This window comes from Nilaparvata lugens, chromosome 8, assembly GCF_014356525.2.
Source record: "Nilaparvata lugens isolate BPH chromosome 8, ASM1435652v1, whole genome shotgun sequence".
Classification (NCBI taxonomy): Eukaryota; Metazoa; Arthropoda; class Insecta; order Hemiptera; family Delphacidae; genus Nilaparvata; species Nilaparvata lugens.
In genome coordinates, this window is record NC_052511.1 from 7,655,543 (window position 1) to 7,671,586 (window position 16,044).

General features: G+C 33.5%; 1 protein-coding gene across 2 annotated transcripts in view; it reads right to left on the reverse strand.

The window, feature by feature from the left end:
• Positions 1-11,537, reverse strand: part of LOC111063241 (brain-specific angiogenesis inhibitor 1-associated protein 2) — a 552,780-nt gene extending 541,243 nt beyond the window's left edge. The window contains exon 1 of one of the 2 annotated variants that reach the window (XM_039433822.1): positions 11,313-11,537. The gene's annotated coding sequence lies outside the window, so the exon portion shown is untranslated. The remainder of the gene's footprint in view (positions 1-11,312) is intronic. The other variant, XM_039433823.1, reaches the window with a different exon arrangement.
• Positions 11,538-16,044: the final 4,507 nt, after the last annotated feature.

Below are 16,044 nucleotides of genomic sequence, written 5' to 3' on the forward strand. Positions count from 1 at the left end.
AAGGCGTTAAAAGGACCTTGTTTGACATGCTTTTAATGAAGTTTCAGATCAGGTTAATTTACTACCTTGGAGAGCAAAGAGCAGTGACACTTTATAAATTTTGATAATTTATCGTGTCGTCTGACTTGCGATGGTGACATATATCTCCCCACGCAATCAGGTTGTCTCTCTTCTCATATATATAGCTCAATTTCTGCAAAAGCTATAATATACTGAGTGTTTCAAAAAGAATGCCCCAATTTTAAACAGTTATATTTGTTTTAAGAAATGGTGCGCACAAACCAATTCTACATCGAACAGAAGTATCGAGTTAATGATGATTTATAAGTGTTCTATGTGCCCTCCTTTTGAGGTACAGACGACATCTAGACGATAGTCAAATTCAACCCAAGATGTCTTCTCGGACTGTAGCTACTGCTTCAGTTATCCTGGTTTTTATCTCCACAATATGAAGTGCTAAGGGAGGAAAAACGTTTAATATCGTGTTTGTGTTCTGTAGTTATGTAGGGAAGAACATACTATTATACAATAGTATGATCGTAGTTTTAAATATGTAGCCGCCAATCGTCATTGTGTTATTCCCCTAAATTATTCTCGTTTAAGAATGAGGCTTACAGTTCAATGAGCAAGGAAAGTTGTGTGAGTGTACCACATTGGATTTTTTTTAAATGAGGAGCTAAGAAAACTGTAATATACACCTCGTGTTCATTTTATTCACAATCACAAATCATAATTGAAATATGATTGGGAGAAGACAACAGGCATAGCACAAAACTGTCTTCTCCCGAATTTTTACAAATAAAAGTTTCAAAAAAGAATGAGGTTAGATTCCACTTTTCACTTTAAAAAAGTCCAATTTACACTTCAAAACTAATGACTAAACTAAAACTTTTTAATTTTGATATTAATATAATCACCATTTTCACGAGAATATTTGGTAGATGAGAATTGAAGCTAAATAATTTTTTTAGGATGTATGAACTCAGGGCTACTTTCTTGTATTTATAAAAAAGAATTATAGTACCCTTTAAAATTAACAAAATTTTAATACAATTTGTATTCTTGTTTATTATTTTATTAATTTTAAAGGGTACTAAAAATTTCTTATTATAATTTTTTAGGATAAGCAGATGAGGCTTGAAGTTGCAGAGTATGAGAAACATGTTGGAATTCATGGGAGGCGGAAAAAATGTGAGCAAATGTGAAAAAGATGGAGGAAGAAGGAAAAAGGACGGAAGAAGAGGAAGTCTTGAGTCGGAAAGTGGCATTTAGACGGAGGAATCGAAGCGCGAGCCGCCTGCATACATAACTACACTCCAGTATCCGTAGAATCGACACCAATCCAACGATTTAAGCTGGATTCTTATGGGAGACCGTGTCGTTTCTCATGTCAAAACAGCTGCTGACGGACATTTCCACGCAGAACCTTTTACTTTGGCTGCCAAAATTCGATTATGCAATCGACATCAACATGTACAGGTCCGAGGAGCAACGCACGCACGCTCACACGCAAGCGATCGTAAACACGAAAATTCCTACCGACAAATCGATCAGAATTCAGAAAGAGGTCTTCGATAAGAAAGTTTTCATTCAGTTTGTGGGTTCCGGTAAGAAACACATTCAGTTTCCATCATAATCGCCAATGTCTTACGCAAATTTTGTATTGATTCTGCACAATGGGTAATCAGATATTGAGGATCAGGTTCCTGATGAAGTCATTTTGTAAATTTGGGATCAAATTTTGTGTGCATGATAACAGAGGTGATTCAAAAATTTGAATTTATTCTACACTGATTTCCTATACTTTCCAAGAATCACCAGGAAGAAAAATCAAACAATCATACTGAATGGGTAATTAACCAATAAATACGACATTTCTCATTTGATTGGTGATTTAGCAGATTTGAAATCCAATTTCTTATGTGATTATATTATGCTTGTTGACCGAGCGAAGTGAGGTCTAAATGTGCGTACAGATATACGCGCCGCGAACATGACCAATTTACTTTTAATCAGCTGACTATATCTGTATTTTTACAGAAACAGTAAGATACAGATATAAAAAGCTTGGCATCAGCTGATTAAAAGTGAATTGCTCTTGTTCGCGGAGCGTATGTACGTACCTTAAGATTCAAGTCGACGGTTTGGCATTTCTCTTAATGTTTAAATGTTTATATGTTGCGCATTTACGGCGAAACGCGGTAATAGATTTTCATGAAATTTGACAGGTATGTTCCTTTTTCAATTGCCCGTCGACGTATATACAAGGTTTTTGGAAATTTTGCATTTCAAGGATAATATAAAAGGAAAAAGGAGCCTCCTTCATACGCCAATAGAGTAAAAAACAGGCTGTAGAATTATTCATCATAAATCAGCTGACAAGTGATTACACATATGTGTGGAGAAGCCAGTCTATTGCTGTATTTCTTCACGTAGACCTAGAGAATTGATGGGAAGGATACTTTTTAGTATAATTTCTCAAGAATCGACCCATTACTCATACAGAGAGCCAATAAAGTTCTATCATAGAGAAACAATAGCGTAAGTAGATATCCCATGGTATATGGCGTTTATGTCGCAACTTTTACTGTTATCTCAAGCCGATTATTGTCGATTTCTACTGTTTTGACCGGGTAAGAGTGTATGAACGGCACAATATGAGAGACTACCAGTGTCATAAAGTTTCACAGGAAAGAACTACGTGGACTATCAGCTGGAGATAACAGTGAAAGTTGCGACATAAACGCCCTATACCATGGGATATCTACTTATGCTATTGTTTCTCTATGGTTCTATTGATTCACATATAATTACAAGTTACTCACTGCCGGCGCACCAGTTTTCTTTGCCGGTAGTGCCATTTTGTAAGTTAGAATATGGTAAAAGTATATCCAATAAAAACACAAGAATTCTACAAATCTATCTTCATATCAAAACAAAAAATCTCACATTTCCCCTAGTTAGCGTCATTACCATCAGAAATAATATGATTTCTCCACGATTTTATTTTATCAATCTGTATTATTTTATGGCAAATAAATGAATTTTAATTTACGGGATTGAAAATCAGTACGATAGGCCTTAGTGAGTTCTCCAGCCAGGGGGCTCACTAGTTTATTTTTATTTTAGCATTGAAAATAAAAACAAATTACATGAATTTTGAGATGTAGGTCAACCGTAGTACAAGTTTTATGTAACTTACTATGCACACTAATTCACAAAACAATCGTTTGGAAGACATCTATAGCATTTCACAGAATATTCTACCACAGAGAAAAGATAGCATACGAAGAGATATAGCATAATTAAGTATAGCATAACTTATAACCTTTTACCCTGTAACAAATCGGAGCCTAAGTATCCAATAAAAACACAAGAATTCTACAAACCTATCTCCATATCAAAACAAAAAATCCCACATTTTCCCTAGTTAGCGTCATTACCATCAGAAATAATTTGATTTCTCCACGATTTTACCCTGTAACAAATCGGAGCCTAAGTATATCCAATAAAAACACAAGAATTCTACAAATCTATCTCCATATCAAAACAAAAAAATCCCACATTTTCCCTAGTTAGCGTCATTACCATCAGAAATAATACGATTTCTCCACGATTTTCCCTGTAACAAATCGGAGCATAAGTATCCAATAAAAACACAAGATTAGTACAAATCTATCTCCATATCAAAGCAAAAAATCCCACATTTTCCCTAGTTAGCGTCATTACCATCAGAAATAATACGATTTCTCCACGATTTTCCCTGTAACAAATCGGAGCATAAGTATCCAATAAAAACACAAGATTAGTACAAAAGAATTCTACAAATCTATCTCCATATCAAAGCAAAAAATCCCACATTTTCCCTAGTTAGCGTCATTACCAACAGAAATAATATCCGTTCTCATTCAAACTGCTCTATAAATGCCTTGATTCGGGGGTAGTTTGGAATAATTTATTAAAACAATAAAATTCGGGACAGAATTTTATAGAGGAGAACTGCCAGCGCCTCATAAAACAAACGAAAATATGCACAAAAACTTGGGCAAGCATCTAACTATAGTAAGAGTGAAAATACTATTGTACAATTTTATATGAGTGAACTGCCAGATCTTCATAAAACACAAATTAATATACATCACAATAAAACTTGAAAAAGCATCTGTAGTAGGAAACTATAATAAGAGTGGATATTGCACAAATAACCAGTGGGTAAAATTCAATAACTGGGAGTAGCGTACTTGAAATTATTGAGCTCATGACATGGTGATGGCTTTGCTGGCTGAATTCAAGGCGATTTCATTGCCTCATAACGTTGCCAGTCTTATTTCATTTCGAATGTAGACACTTTTACTGCGATCATTTCTTTTATTGTTACATAGAATGGACGCGGATGCTTGGGCTAAGGGTTGAGAACTGGCTGAGGGTGTATGCGAATTTTATGGTTTGTTTTTGTAGAGTTGCCGGCAGCCGGCACCGAGCCCTAGGGTGAGACAATGAACTGACTTAATACGAGTGCTGTTATTATTATTTATTACTAACACATGCAGAACTGTAATGACTTCTGTGTATATGTGGAGGTAGAGTTGGATGTAGAATTGTAAGTTTGGTTCACTGGAGTGTATTATGAACTCACTGAGCGGAGAACGAGTACTAGACTTGAATTTTAATGAACATTTTTCGGGGGAAAAATCACTACCGTAAGCAAAAACATATAACGTATATTATTTAATATTATTTTTATTATATTTATGTGAGGAAACTTGAAGAACCCAATCAATATATAACCTATAAACTTGAGTTTCAATAGGAAATGACATTGAGTAATACGACATCCAGAAGGATCTCTATGCCGATAAAAGCCATAAACTAGTAGTTCTGTGAACAGTAGTCTTCTCTTGCCTCCAGCCTCTTCTACTGTCTCCTATTTCTTCTTCCTCTTCACCTTATACCTATTCTTCTTCAATCTTCTTCCTTGTTATTCTTCTCCTAGCTTTTTCACATTCCCTCTTTTCTCCTTCTCGAGAAGAAGCTATTCATAGAGAAAATAAATATTTTTATGATTAATTTGATAATAAATTTCTATAATTAATATTGAATATTCTGGTAGGTACCTCATTATATTATTTCTTCATATCATATAAACAATTTTACAACGGTGCGGGATTGGGAAAAGATAGAGTTATCTGCTTTGTCTAATATCAGACAAAGACAGCAAACGAACTTCAATCAGTTGCTAACTATATCGTGAATCTCACTATAGGTGGCCTATAGCAGAGATCAAGAGTGTATCACTAGTATCTTAGCCACCTCTAATACAAAGCCCCGGCCTACGATATTGCAACGTCGCAGTGTAGGCCTAGGATCTAATACATGATTGGTGAAAAAGATCAGCTGGTATTTTTTAAAATCTTTTTCACCAATCATGTATTAGATCCTAGGCCTACACTGCGACGTTGCAATATCGTAGGCTGGGGCTTTGTATTAGAGGTGGCTATGCTAGTATTCTTCACCCTATCCCTATTAATAGAGAAGAGAATGTAAATGACAGGGAACAACATGTAAGAAGGAAATAGAAGTAGCCTATAGCAGAGATCAATATTTTTTTTATTTAAGACTAGCAGGTAACCCGTTCTCCGCAAGGGTCCAATTGTGAGTTAGGCAGAGTGAAAACTTGACCTATTGAAACCTTAGAGAATTTTAAATCGGCCTATAACCATCCTCGGTAAATTAAGAATCAATATGCAATCAATCATATAGAATCAATTTCAAGTTAATCTGTCCAGTAGTTCAAACGTGATGATGCGTCAAACATAATTTTCCTATCCCGTACGTGTGTATAAGCCAATTCTTTCCTTTTTATATTATAGAATAGATGGATGCAAATAGGATTTCTCCAAAAATTGCTTCCATAACACAATAATTACAATGATAATTAAATATACACAATAATTAAATGACGGTTTGGCATTTCTGTTTATATGTTGCGCATTTACGGCGTAACGCGGTAATAGATTTTCATGAAATTTGACAGGTATGTTCCTTTTTTAATTGCGCGTCGACGTATACAAGGTTTTTGGAAATTTTGCATTTCAAGGATAATATAAAGGAAAAAGGAGCCTCCTTCATACGCCAATATTAGAGTAAAAATCAGACTATAGAATTATTCATCATGAATCAGCTGACAAGTGATTACACAGATGTGTGGAGAAGCCAGTCTATAGCTGTATTTCCATAAGGTCTATAGTTTCAATCAGGTACTTGTGGATGAGAATACTGCGTGAGGTCTACTGTTCACAGAACTACTAGTTAAGAATACAAAGAAGTATTGTGTATTAGGGTAAGTATTAGTGTATTCTTTACACTATTCTCAGTGTATTAGTGTAAGCATTAGTGTAAGTATTAGTGTATTATTTACACTATTCTTAGTGTATTAGTATATTCTTTACTCTATGCCTATAGAGGAGAGAATGACAGAGAACAGCATGTGAGTAGGAAATAAAAGTAAAAAAGCAAGATGGTCCCTCATTTAGACAGAGACAGAGCCAGTAGTAGAACGGGATTCCACAGTTGAACTTTCAAGGCCAAACAAAAGATGCAGAGAATGTGAGTGACCTTGGGATTTGATATCCGCCAACTCATTCCACAAACGATCTCGATTCGCTTCTCTAATTGAAAGTGGATGGTTTCAGGTTTAGCAATAATTATCTAATACAAAATACAAATAGAGGAACTCAAGTAAGAGTTATTATCACATGTTACTATAAGAATGTTGAGCACCTGTGGAGTACGGTAAGAAAAATGGAGGTGAATAGAGATAGAAGAAAAAATAATCAAGAAAAGAATAATTGAGAAATAGAAAACATTACCTTCTTGTGCTGAAGTTACTACATGCATTCTATGAACCTAACCTAATTTACAAATTCCGAATCAGGAATTTTGTGAAAGTTGACAAAAGTTAAGGAGAAGCTTGTAATATATAACTTTCAAAAGTTGTAAAAACAATACATGTAACAATAATTAAAATGTTCTCCAAATTTCTGAATTTTTGACATATTATCAACCCAGGGTTTCCATGTTTCAAATGAATATGCCTGTAAGTTTAGTATCTTTCTAGGTGGAAGAAGGTATCGCCTGATTTTGAGTAGGGCTAATTCAAGTTTTTATGATGCGGTAGAGTGCGATTTTGTAAAAGACTTATCTTAATATATGAGAAAATATCAAAGTTTCTATGAACTTGCAAATACTGTAAATTCACGATGATTCTATTATTACATGTTTGGTGACAGTGCAAGATTATGCGTAAAGATACTATGTAAGGCTGTGCAAAGGCTAAAAATAAACTTTCTACTCATGACATTTTTCCAAGTTTTTCGATTTGTATATCATCAAGCTATCAAAATGAAAAAGTTTTCTCAGGAAAACATTTTTTTCCGATCATTACTTTTTGAGATATGAGCGCCTGTAGTTTGAATTTTTGGGACAGAATTTCAAATTCGGTAAGAGATAATGATCAAATTTTAGAGGATGTATTTTTTGAAAATATCAATTTTTGAAAAAGTTATTTAATTTACTAAAAATAACCAAAAATAACTCAACTAAAAGTTATTTTTGGTTATTTTTAGTAAATTGAATAACATCTTAAGAATTGATATTTTCAGAAAATTTTTGTTCCACTAGATCAACAATACCATGAGCAATATATCCTCTGAAACTCATGGATTTATCTATTACAGAATTTGAAATGTTCTATCCCAAAAATTCAAACTTCAGGCGCTCATATCTCAAAAAGTAATGATCGAAAAAAAATGTTTTCCTGAGAAAACGTTTTCATTTTGATAGCTTGATGATATACAAATCGAAAAACTTGGAAAAATGTCACGAGTAGAAAGTTTATTTTTAGCCTTTGCACAGCCTTTCTATAAATGAGAAGAGTTCAATATAAAAACAAACCTCACACAGACCTGAAGTCTTGTAGGAGGTTTCCTTTATATATTATTGTACTGTAACTCTCATTTTTGTATGTAACATTCTGGCAAATGAATTCATTTGATTTGAATATTAATTTACTGAAGTTTTCCAAGTTCTCGCTTCGGAAAACCTATTCAAGAAGCATTTAAAATAAGTGAATAATCATTTATATTCTTCAATTCATTGAAATTCACGTTCGATTAAAATGTTTAAATATTGATTGATTAGGAGACACAATATTGGAGTCACTAGAATGATGAGTGATTTGCAACAAATTATCAATGAAACTGAACACAAAAACAGAGAGTGGAGAATGTAAATTCTAAACTCTGCACAAAAACTGAATAAAAATGAATTCAATTTTAACAACGCAACAAATCAAACGTTAATAAATCAATTTTTATCACAATTATTGTCTCTCAAGAGTCGTTACCAGTTTCAAATAAAAATGGAATTAAATAACTGTGTTCAATCTTCCTCCACGAAAACTCGATCCCAAAATTAATTCTGCAGCCCAGTTTGATTGAAATTGTTAACAAACCGTTATCCATTATTCAGAATAGCCGGCGAAATGTATTTAGGCCTAAATAGATTTCGTACGAAAATCGGAGAGCGGTGCACCTTTCCAGTTTCCACTCAAACCCGACCGGTATTTGCTGTATTAAACGATATTAATTGAATTTTTGGCCATGTTCGATCAATTCGAATCCCTGGCGTAGAGCGAATTATCGCGCGGCCGCGTCAAAATTTTGTCACACAGATTTCCACAATCAGTTAACAGGGCATGGTTGTGTGGTGGAGGAGGAGGAGGAGGTGGAGGAGGAGGAGGAGGACGAGGAGGAGGAGGAGGAGGAGGAGGAGGAGGAGGAGGAGCGATGGGAGAATGAGGAGAGGAGGAAGAGATGATGCTTTCATGCAATTATTTGTTAAACTGATTAGTAACGATTGGTTGTAGGCGAGACTATATATAAACAGGGGATGCTGTATGCTGGAGTATATATGCGGAGAGAATATGTGATGCAAAATATAGAGAATCCTAGTGTAGACACTAGAAGGGTTCTAGTGTAGGGGTTGGATGAGAATTATGTTATTTGATTACAGTAGATTGTACTATGTGCAAACTAACACCACTGCAAAAGGGGAAGTGACTGGTCACAAATTGTTAAGTAAACATTTTAGGGGACTTGGTTCAAAGGATGTGTGATTTATGAAAATGTACTGTTAAAAACCGCTGATTTGATTTTACTAGCTTGTCACAATTTTTAGGCCTACCATACACGTTTCGATCGGTCTTAAAGCCAGGACTCTTCAGTCCGGACTTCAGGGGACTTGGCTCCAAGGATTGATTGATTGAGTACTTTATTTATGTAGATTACAATATATACTGGCTTATAAACTATATACAATAGCTTACAATACAGCAAAATTATAGATGAATTTACATAATATAGACTAAGAAAATAATTATTGAACTGTATATGATATGAAAAGTAATTTGTAATATAATAACTATAGATAATTATATTGTTATGCATCTACATAAATTGGCGGAGCTTTGGACATATCAATGTCCATTCTTCGGAAAGAATATTAAAAATATCCTCCCCACTAACTCTCTACCAAAAGGACTCTCTCTCTCTAAAAGGACTACTCTCTACCAAGGATGAGAGATTTGTGGAAATTTACCGGTTAAAGAACAGCTTATTTGATAATATAATTATTTGACTTCATAAATACTACTGTAAGTACGGCGTTGTAATGAGATTGGAAAAATATAGTAGCCTACAGTATCTTACGGTACGATATTCATTTCATTTTATTCATTCATTTCATTGACAATCACAATTATCATAATTATTATAAAATCAATATTTTTTGATAGATTAAATTTTGTTTTTTTCCATACGTCTTGTCTCATGAGCCGCAAAATAATAAAAAACCAATAAAATAATAATAAATAAAAAAATAACTTAATAACAAAATAATAAAAAAACTTGATTTACATCAAGTTCGTTAAGTTCCTTTCTGTAATATTATAAGATTAAAATAATAGAGTTTATTCAATTGTTATCTTTTATGTGACAATTAAATTGCTTAGAATTATAATGATTTTCGACCTCCTGACGGCACTCAGCCAAGGAGAAAATGCTGACAATAAAAATGTATTAACATTTACTTGATTATTTTCTAAAATGTAATGAAATTTCGTTCAATAAAAGCCTTTATTTATTATTATTTATTAATTATTATTATAATGATTTTCGAGGGATGAATTACAAAACATTATTCTACTAAAGATCACAAGATTGATAATACTGTATGTTCTATATAGATGTTTGAATAAGTTATTCAAGCTTCTTCTTCATGAGTATTTAATTGACTTAATTACTTTCAATGGAATAATCAAATTAGTACAGATTTTTTAAAAAATACTTCAGGATTATGTGATTTTAGAATCAAGAATCACGTGAATGTGAGGATGAAATGAAAGATTTATTTATTATTATGTTTATTGTATTATATAGGAGAACTAGATTCCGTTTCTCATTCTATATCATGGTATGAACCATTCATATTAGGAAATAGGAAGTATGGAAAATCTGATAGAGTTATTCATTTCGAAAACTGATAGTCTAATAAAGCTTTAAATATTGATTGGCCTAAAGGAGAAAAGTGCCGTATTCCATCATCACCACACGTTTGAAAATTATAAAAACCTATCTTTACACTCCTTTTAGAAACTATAAATTCTACAACATTTTTAAATCTTGATGATAAAGCTCACTGAAAGTTGGGTTTTTTGTTGATAAATTTAGCTAGACCTTTTTCAAGAATCAGTTTGCGTTTAACAAACCGCACCGGTAGCTAAACCTGTTGAGACTAGCTCATCGCACTATGATATTCATGTAAATTAGGGTGATAATTGAATTTCCATATCCTGAAATACATTATTTTCCCAAGACTAGTATGTTCATCACCAAGTCTTGTACACGTACTTTATTGATTGAAATTTGTTTAAAAAAAATTATAGTTGATTTCTGTCATGTAATTATTTCCAATGTATAAGGAAATCTCCAAAGAATTACGTAAACCAATAATATTCCCGAGAAATTTAGTATCGTGAGTTTTTCCCTTCAATAGAAGGGTGGTCTTTGGTTTCATATTTCTAACATCTGGATGCTGTTTTATTTCATTTGAGATAGAGAATTAATAATTTACATTAAATTGAACACCTATCAGACCACACACATTCTAAAATAAATAAACTCCACAATCCATATTCTATTTTTTTAAAGTAACTCTTATAAATTTACAAAAATAAAAAAATGTTCCAAACTCACAGTTTAGAAAGCGACGATTGGTAATATATCCTCACGGAACAGATGGACTAAAATGTTTCCTTGCAGGATATAAACAATCTACAGGACACTTTTCTGTTTAGAAAACAGAATTTAACCGAAAAAATTCGACACAACACTAGCACGAAAAGGACACGTGACGTAATTTCACTGGCAACACGACAACAACCGTACGCAACCAAGAGTCACCGCAAACTGGCCGAAACACGTCTGAGAGGCAACACTTTCACGGCTTCTGCGCATGCGCGAGAGAGCTCAAAGAGAGAGCGCTCGACTGATAAAGACAACGAACTCTTCCCTACTGTGATAGTAGTGACGTCTACAACACTGTACTGTATCTGATACTGATAGTCACCGTGATTATATCAAATTCGTCTTTGATGTCAGAAAACTGAAATACTGTAAACTCCTATTCATATCTGGTGAAATTCTTCAAGAATTAAATACATCGATATATGTAAATACATCCACGCGTAAATACATCCATATATATGAGACCTGACTTGTTAATACATAACACATCAACAAATCCAAATGAGACCTGACTTGTCTTATATTCCATAACTGTCCTGGTTATGTTCCATAAGTTATGTTCCATATCTTGTCTTATATTCATAACTGGACGTCATATTTAAAAAAAAATGACATTCCCATATAATATATAAACATTCATTCCATTCATGAATACATCTCTACCCTTTTACATAAATCCTTATCAGCATTATCAGGATCAGTTATTCTTTAAAATGGATTTTTCAAGATATCCGAGGATTCTAGTCTATAGGATTGAGATTAGGATATTGGGATTTCCAAGTATCACATCCTAATATGATCACAGTCTTGAAATTTGAATTTTGATTTGATAGGATTAATTTATGTAAGGATAGTGTAAGTATACTTGTGGGGGGGGGTCTGAAAGAGTGAATATTCACAGCTCTAGAGTTACAGTATTCCTGTTTTCTGATGAATTTGTTTATGATCATTGTAATTAATTATTATTAATCGAAAATCCAAATAAAATGAATAATTATTATTAAACGAAGATCCAAATTAAATGCTGTAAATCACCCCGAAGACTTCTGCTACTGCAAATATTAACAACAGGGTAAACAGCTAGATGGAAATTCGATGAGCGCTACTATTCTAAAATTATTTGTCAGCTCGGGAAAAAAATTAAAAATCATTCCCGGGCTGACAAATAATTTTTGAATAGTAGCGCTCATCGAATTTCCATCTAGCTGTTTACTCTGTTGTCAATATTTGCAGTGGCCGAAGTTTTCGGGGAGAATTACAGCATTTGATTTGCATTTTCGTTTAATAATAATTCATTACAATGATCATAATCAAATTCATCAGAAAAAATGAGTACTGTAACTCTAGAGCTGTGAATACTCACTCTTTCAGAACCACCCCCCACCCCACAAGTACAGTTACACTATCCTTACATAAATTAATCCTATCAAAAAATCAAAATTCAAATTTCAAGACTGTGATCATATTAGGATGTGATACTTGAAAATCCCAATATCCTAATCCCAAATCCTATTGACTAGAATCCTAGGATATCTTAAAAAATCCATGTAAGGATATCTAGTAGATTACTTCATTATTTATTTGAATCAACAAACCTAAATCTAGAATGCTGTCAGCCTTTGAAACAATTAGACTTTTATATTAATTGTATTGTCTATTATTGCAAATGAACGGCAAAGATGCATGTGATATCTTAATTTGCTTATTTCATACCTTGATGGAATTTTATTTCATTTTTCGAATCACATGAAACTCATGAGTTTTAATTACTTGATAAATAAATTAATTACTAGTTTTTAACATCAAAAAGAACTTTATTCCGAAGTGAAAAGTGTAAATTCAAAGTATTTTGCTCACTATAACCTTATTTTCCGGTTTCCCATTAGGGAACTTCGGACTATATACGGCGAGGTGGAACTACACTTGGGTCTCCCCACCATTCAAAGCCATACGCTAATAATAATAATACTTGATAATCTTTTCATTTAAGATTTATTAATCTATATTTCCTATTCAAATAATAAATCATCACTTGTTACACCATGAAAGCCTTAACATTGAGCAGCAATAAATTGCCATTTTTTCACTGTTAAAATTAAACTTGAATTTTAAAAAACTTTTGAAGTGAAAATGCACTTACTTTTGTATAGTGACGATCGTTTCGACCTGTTGTTGAACAAAACTGTTGACAGTCTGATGATGACCAACAAGCCGTTTGATTGGCCATTAGCTGTTGAAGGTTGAGCTCTACTGTCATTAGCCGAGACTAGACACACCCCAATTATCAAAAACACGGTCATGATAACCATTAAAAAGTAAGAAATCAAGAAAAACAAGTCACTAGCATAGCCAAAAGTATACTATATCCTGAGAGTGATCAGTGATAATAGAAGAATACGCAACGATTCTCATGGCTACATTTGGAATAATACACGTGTCTAGTCTCGGCCAATGACAGTCGAGCTCAACGTTCATTGGTCAACAGCTCATGGCCAATCGTGGGGCATCAACCACACTATATATTCTTCTGCTCAATGTTCAACCTTCCAGTTTACTAAAGATTCTTAATGGTGTAATAACCGAAACTAAAAACACTTCACTTAAATGGGCTAATTTTTTACAAATTAATAAGTTTTTTTTTTTTTTTAAAAGGGTACTACAAGTTTTCATATTGTTCTTTTTAATCAAAACTAGTATCTCAAATTGTTTTGATAAATAAATGGGTTTCAAGTCAGTCTAATTCAATGTGGATATCAACTACAACTTTAGGCCTACCTTTACAAGAACACAGAAAGTAATAAGCAATTGATTTCAGTTGTTCTCAAAGTGTGGGGCGCGCGATGAATGCTCAGTGGGGGGGGGGGCGCAAAGCTTGGTTGGAAAATTATTTAAATTTACTTCTAAAATAATTACTATACGCAATCTTTCTACTTTTAAAACTCTACTTGAAATAATTGAATAGACTTAGAACATTGTCAAAAATCCACTTTAATTAAATAAACATTAATATTTTACAGGAGCATGCTTTCGTGTGTGCTCACACATCATCAGCTGTAAGTGTATTTTCTACTTGAAATAGTTTAATGAGAACTTGAATGGTTTGGCATGGATTCAAAACCCATTCAAATTCTCAATCAATGAGTGCTCCCTCAACATTATAGAAAAAGGAAACCTCATTGATCTCCAAGGTGACCATGCGCTTGAAATTAAGTTTGAAGAATATTCTCTCACATCCTTCTGGATTGGTGAGCACAAGGAACACCCATTTTTGAGTGAAAAGGCATTGAAGATATTGACTTCATTTGCGACAACTTATTCGTGTGAAACTGGGTTTTCTTCTCTAGCTGCCATGAAACGTAAATTTACATCAAGACTGGATGTGACCTAGGAACTTGGAGTAGCGTAATCAGAGCTGACACCTCTTTTCAACAAACTCTGTGTGAAAAAAACAAGCTCATCCTTCACACTTAAGCTCCTTTTATTGGTAATTGCTATGAGAAACGAAAGTAACAACTATAAATTATAAATTAAAATGAATTATAATTGTTTGTATAGAATTTGTTGTTACACGATTCTACATGTAGGGGGCCCCGGCTTACAGCTGAAATATGCGCTCGAGGCTGCACTACATGGATTCAAACATAGAGCTTCCTGGGCTAGAGGATCAGATATACACGGTTACAACACGAGGTCTAGGAATGCTCTAAGACTAGATGCTCATAGAATGTCTTTTTTCCAAGGTAGTCCTGATCACATGAGCAGGAAAATATTGAACTCTATCCCACCTATTATATCTGAGATTGACTCTGAAGTTTTGGTGAAGATTAAGTTGAAGGATTGGCTGATCGAAAAATCCTTTCACAGTATATTGGAATTTTTTAAATTGAGAAATTTTTAAAATGATTTGTCTTCTTGGAATTGAATTATTTTTTGTTATTTAAATATCTTAATATTTTTTACAATGTAATTTACCATTGTGACTATGTATTTGACTTGTGTCAATATTGTATTATTGTACAATGCATGACATCAATAAAATTGAAATTGAAAAAAATATGCAGGGGGGCGCGAAGTCAAAAGATTGAGAACCACTGGATTAAATGATAGAAATATTTTTCCACTGGTATTTGTAATATTAAAGAAGAGCACGATTGAATTCTTGAAAATAATATGTTCGAAATAGCAGTTCAATCCAGTAGGTCCTCTCTAACGATTCACTGTTCTTTCCCAGAAAAACGACTCTTGTTATTTATTTTCTGTAACTTATTAAATTCAGTATCATCGATTGAACAGTCATCGTCAAATCCAATCCACTTGCCGACATTTTCCTCCCCGATATTGGAAAAGATTATTAAAATTATTACGACGTGGAGCATTTCACAAAATCTACAGAGAAAAAAGAATCAGGACTGGATCGACGCTTCCTGATTTCAACAATTCGCCTAAACTGCTGCGAAAGTATGAAAAAAGGGGGTGAAATCGCGAAATGCAATCTCATTTCTTGACTTCAAAATTATCTTTTGGAATGACGGCGAGAACAAGAACTGGCAAATAATATTGAGGGGAACTGAGAGGAAGGGAGAAAAAATAAAATGCGTGAAAAAGAAATGAGAAAATCCTTGCTCTACCTTTTTTACTGGAATGTCTGTCATAAAGCAATTGCCCTGGAGCGGAATAGGTT